Raw genomic sequence first — 5,806 nt, forward strand, 5'->3', positions numbered from 1 at the left:
GGAATGGATTTCCTATTTAATAAATGGTGTTGGGAAAACTGGCTAGCCATATGCAGAAAACTGAAACTGGACCCTTTCTTTACACTTTATACAAAAATTAACTCAAGATGGACTAAAGACTTAAATATAAGACCTAAAACCATAAAAACCCTAGAAGAAAACCTAGGCAATACCATTCAGGACATAGGCATGGGCAAAGATGTCATGACTAAAACACCAAAAGCAATCACAACAAAAGCCAAAATTGACAAATAGGATCTAATTAAACTAAAGAGCTTCTGCATAGCAAAAGAAACTATCATCAGAGTGAACAGGCAACCTGCAGAATGGGAGAAAATTTTTGCAGTCTATCCATCTGACAAAGGGCTAATATCCAGAATCTACAAGAAACTTAAATCAACAAGAAAAAAAACAAACAACCTTATCAAAAAGTTATCAAAAAGCGAAGGATATGAACAGACACTTTTCAAAAGAAGACATTTATGCAGTCAACAAACATATGAAAAAAAGCTCATCATCATTGATCATTAGAGAAATGCAAATCAAAACCACAACGAGATACTATCTCATGCCAGTTAGAATGGTGATCATTAAAAAGTCCGGAAACAACAGATTCTGGAGAGGATGTGGAGAAAAAGGAACACTTTTATACTCTTGGTGGGAGTGTAAATTAGTTCAACCATTGTGGAAGACAGTGTGGCAATTCCTCAAGGATCTAGAACTAGAAATACCATTTGACCCAGCAATCCCATTACTGGGTATATACCCAAAGGATTATAAATCATTCTACTATAAAGACACATGTACACATATGTTTACTGCAGCACTATTCACAATAGCAAAGACTTGGAACCAACTCAAATGCCCATTAATGATGGAGTGGATAAAGAAAATGTGGCACATATACACCACGGAATACCATGCAGCCATAAAAAAGGATGAGTTCAAGTCCTTTGTGGGGACATGGATGAAGCTGGAAACCATCATTCTCAGCAGACTAACACAGGAACAGAAAACCAAACACCACATGTTCTCACTCGTAAGTGGGAGTTGCACAATAAGAACATATGGGCACAGGGAGGGGAACATCACACACCATGGCCTGTTGAGGGGTGGGGTCAAGGGGATGGATAGCATTAGGAGAAATACTTAATGTAGGTGATGGGTTGATGGGTGCAGCAAATCACCATGGCACATGTAAGAAACCTGCACATTCTGCACATGTATCCCAGAATTTAAAGTATAATTAAAAAAAAAAAAAGAAAAAGAAAGATTACTCCACATTTTTTGACTTGAACAATTGAATGGTTTTACCTTCAACTGTGATGGAGAAGACTGTAGGTAGAGCAGATTTTTGAGGGGAATATCAATAGCTCAGTTTTGGACATATTAAGATTGAGAGATTCACATGATGTTGAGTAGGCAATTGGATGGATGGATCTGGGGTTCAGAAATGAGGCTGGGCTGAGTTGTTAGCCCTTAGATAAAGTAACGAGCCAGGTGTGGTGGAGCATGCCTATAATTCCAGCTACTTGGGAGGCTGAGGCAGGAGGATTGTTTGGGCTTAGGGGTTCGAGATCACTCTGAGCAACATAGCAGGATGCCTGTCTCCATATATATATTTTAGGCCAGACATGGTGGCTCATGCCTGTAATCCTAGCACTTTGGGAGGCCAAGGTGGGCAGATCGCTTGAGTCCAGGAGTTCGAGACCAGCCTGGGCAACATGGCAAAACCCCCTGTTTACAAAAAATACAAAAAATTAGCCAGGGCTGGTGGTGTGGGCTGCCTGTAGTCCCAGCTAGCCAGTAGGCTGAAGTGGGGGGATCACATGAGCCTGGGGATGTCGAGGCTGCTATGAGCTGTGATCACAGCATTGCACTCTAGCCTGGGTGACAGAGAAAGACCCCGTGTCAAGAAAAAAAAAGAATATACATATATATATAAAGAAAAAAATAAAGTAATGAGACTAGATGAAATTACTAAAAGAGTAATGATCAGTACTAAATCCTATCATCTAGAGACAGGCAAGGTTAATACGATGGCAATTTCTTCTTCAGATTTCTCTTTCCAGTACGTAATTAAATAATACAATGTATGCCTTTGTTATAGTCACAATAATGCTTCATAATACAGCAACTAACATTCAATGGCTTATAACACAGGTTTATTTTTCTTGCGCGTGGGTCTATGATTTGGCTTGAGTGCCTTTTCTTAGATTGTGGGTTAATTTGGCTTGGTTCAAGATTTGGGTTGGTTTCATTCTGCTTCACTTGCTTTTACATTCCTCTTAAATCAGCAGTTTCCCAGGACATATTTTTCTTGTGGCAATAACAGAAATGAAAGTGTGTGAGCAGAACCATGTAATGCCTCTTAAGGGCTTGGCTTAGAACTGACACATTGTCACTTTTGTCTACATTCCCTTGGCCAAAACAAATCAAACAGTCAAGCTGAAGATTAATGGTGATGGGAAATGCACTCTCCCCACTCCAGTGCACTACAAGGTCACATGGCAAAGGAGAAGTGAAGAACTGAAATAATAATCAAACCTAACACAATATATAATACAGAATTTCACATATTGTTTACATAAATGGGATGACAACATATATACCATTTTGTATACCTTTTCAGTATACAGACATGCCCCTGGGATAATGTGAGTTTGTTTGAGACCATTGCAATAAAATGACTATTGCAATAGAGCAAGTCACATGAGGTTGTTTCCAAGTGCATATAAAAATTATGTTAATACCACAATGTAGTCTAGTGTGCAGTAGTATTATGTCTAAAAGACAATGTACATGCCTTAATTAAAAATACTTTATTGCTAAAAATGTTAATGATCATCTGAGCCATTAGTGAACTGGCATCTTTGTTGGTGGAGGGTCTTGCCTCAATGTTGATGTTTGCTGATTGATCATGGTGGTGGTTGCTGAAGGCTGGAGTGGCTGTGGCAATTTAAAAAAATAAAACAATAATGAAGTTTGCTGCATCGATGGACTATTCCTTTCATGAAAGATTTCTCTGTAGCATGTGATGCTGTTTGATAGCATTTTACCCACAGTAGAACTTCTTTCAAAATTGGAGTCAATCCTCTCAAACCCTGCTGCTCCTTCATCAACTAAGTTTACAAAATATTCTAAATCCTTAGTTGTCATTTCAACAATGTTCATAGCATCTTCATCAGGAGTAGATTCCATCTCAAGAAATCACTTTCTTTTCTCATCCATAAGAATCTTTGTTGGTTAGTTTGATCGTGAGATTGCAGCAATTTGGTCGTATCTTCAAGATCCACTTTTAATGCTTGTCATCTTGCTATTCCACCACATCTGCAGTCACTTCCTCCACTGAAGTCTTGAACCTCTCACAATCATCCATGAGAGTAGGAATCAACTTCTTCCAAACTCCTGTTAAATTTTTTTTTCTAGAGACAGGATCTCACTATGATGCCCAGGCTGGAGTGTAGTGACTATTCATAAGCATAATTATAGTCTTTTGGGTAATCCTCCTACCTCAGCCTCCTGAGTAGCTGCGATTACAGGCATAGACCATTGTAATGGCTTATTCATGTTGATTTTTGACCTCCCTCTGCAAATCACAAATGTTCTTAATGGCATCTAGAATGGTGAATGCTTTACAGATGGTTTTCAATTTACTTTGCCCAGGTCCATCAGAGGAATCACTATCTATGGGACCTATAGCCTTACAAAATGTATTTCTTAAATAAGACTTGAAAGCCAAAATGACTCCTTGATCTGAAGAATGGATATTTTGTTAGCAGGCATGGAAACAACATTAATCTCCTTGTACATCCCTGCCAGAGCTCTTAGGTGACAAGGTGCTTTGTCAGTGAGTAGTACTATTTTGAAAGGAATCTTTTTTCTCAGATTTCAAAATTGGTCTTAAAACATTCAGTAAACCATGCTATAAACAGATGTGCTGTCATCCAGGTTTTGTTGTTCCATGTATAGAGCACAGGCTGAGTAGATTTTGCATAATTCTTAAGTGTCCTGGGATTTTCAGAATAGTAAATGAGCATAGGCTGCAACTTAAAGTCACAAGCTGCCTTAGCTCCTAACCAGAGTGTCAGCCTGTCCTTTGAAGCTTTGAAGCCAGGCATTGACATCTCCTGCCTAGCTATGAAAGTCCTGGATCTCACCTTCTTCCACCCTAAGGCTGTTTCATCCGCATTGAAAATCTGTTGTTTAGCGTAGCCACCTTCATCAATGTTCTTAGCCAGATCTTCTGGATAACTTGCCACAGCTTCTACGTCAGTATTTGGCACTTCACCTTGCATTTTTATGTTATGAAGATGGCCTCTTTCTTTAAACCTCATGAACCAACCTCTGCTAGCTTCCAATTTTTCTTCTGCAGCTTCTTTCCCTTCTCTGGATTAGGTTTTGGCTTAAGGGAATGCTGTAGCTGGTTTGATCTTTTATCCAGACCACTCAAACTGTCTCCACATCAGCAATAAGGCTCTTTGGCTTTCCTATCATTCGTGTGTTCACTGGAGTGGCACTTTTAATTTCCTTCAAGAACTTTTTCTTTGCATTCACAATGTGGCTAACTGGCACAAGAGACCTCACTTTCTGCCTGTCGTGGGTTTCAACATACCTTCCTCGCAAAGCTTAATCATTTCTAGCTTTTGATTTGAAGTGAGAGACACGTGACTCTTCCTTTCACTTGAACACTTAGAGGCTATTGTAGGGTTATTAATTGGCCTAATCCCAGTATTGGTATCTCCTTGGGAATAGGAGGCCCAAGGAGAAGGAGAAAAGTAGGGGAATTGCTGGTCGATGGAGCAATCAGAACACACCCATTTATCAATTAGGTTTGCCGTCTTATATGAGCGTGGTTCTTGGCATCACAACACAACTGCAATAGTAACATCAAAGATCAGTGGTCACAGGTAACCATACCAGATATAAGAGTAAGGAAAAAAATCTGAAATTCCATGAGAATTATGAAAATGTGACATGAAGTGAGCACATGCTTATGGATAAATGGCACCAATCGATTTGCTCGACCCACTGTTGCCACAAACCTTCAATTTGTAAAAACTGCAATATCTGCAAAGCGCAATAAAGCAAAGCCCAATAAAAGGAGATGTGCCTGCATATTTGTTTGTGTCAATAATATTTTTAGTAACAGTATTATTCTATTATACAGATGTACAGTAACTTATTTGGTGAATCTCCTATTTATAAACATTTAGGTGGTTCATGATTTTTCACCACTGCAAATAATGCTAAATGAATAATTCCATATGTATTTCTTTACACAATTTTTGGAATTGCAACTTTGGGTAAATTCATAAAAGTAGAGTATGTAAATTAAGTGTGAACCTGCTTGAAATTTGGAACCATTTTGAAAAATTGTCATTCAGAGACGTTTAATGACAGAAGACGTTTAATGAGAGAAGTTTATACTCCCATCCATAGTATGCAAAACTGCCCTTTTCCCAATACACTTCTCAATATAGAGTATTAGCAAACTTTTTCTTTTTTGCCAATCTGGAAAGTGAAAAACATNTTTGTGTCAATAATATTTTAGTAACAGTATTATTCTATTATACAGATGTACAGTAACTTATTTGGTGAATCTCCTATTTATAAACATTTAGGTGGTTCATGATTTTCACCACTGCAAATAATGCTAAATGAATAATTCCATATGTATTTCTTTACACAATTTTGGAATTGCAACTTTGGGTAAATTCATAAAAGTAGAGTATGTAAATTAAGTGTGAACCTGCTTGAAATTTGGAACCATTTTGAAAATTGTCATTCAGAGACGTTTAATGAC

This window comes from Rhinopithecus bieti, unplaced genomic scaffold, assembly GCF_001698545.2.
Source record: "Rhinopithecus bieti isolate Rb0 unplaced genomic scaffold, ASM169854v2 scaffold_18354, whole genome shotgun sequence".
In the NCBI taxonomy this organism is placed as follows: domain Eukaryota; kingdom Metazoa; phylum Chordata; class Mammalia; order Primates; family Cercopithecidae; genus Rhinopithecus; species Rhinopithecus bieti.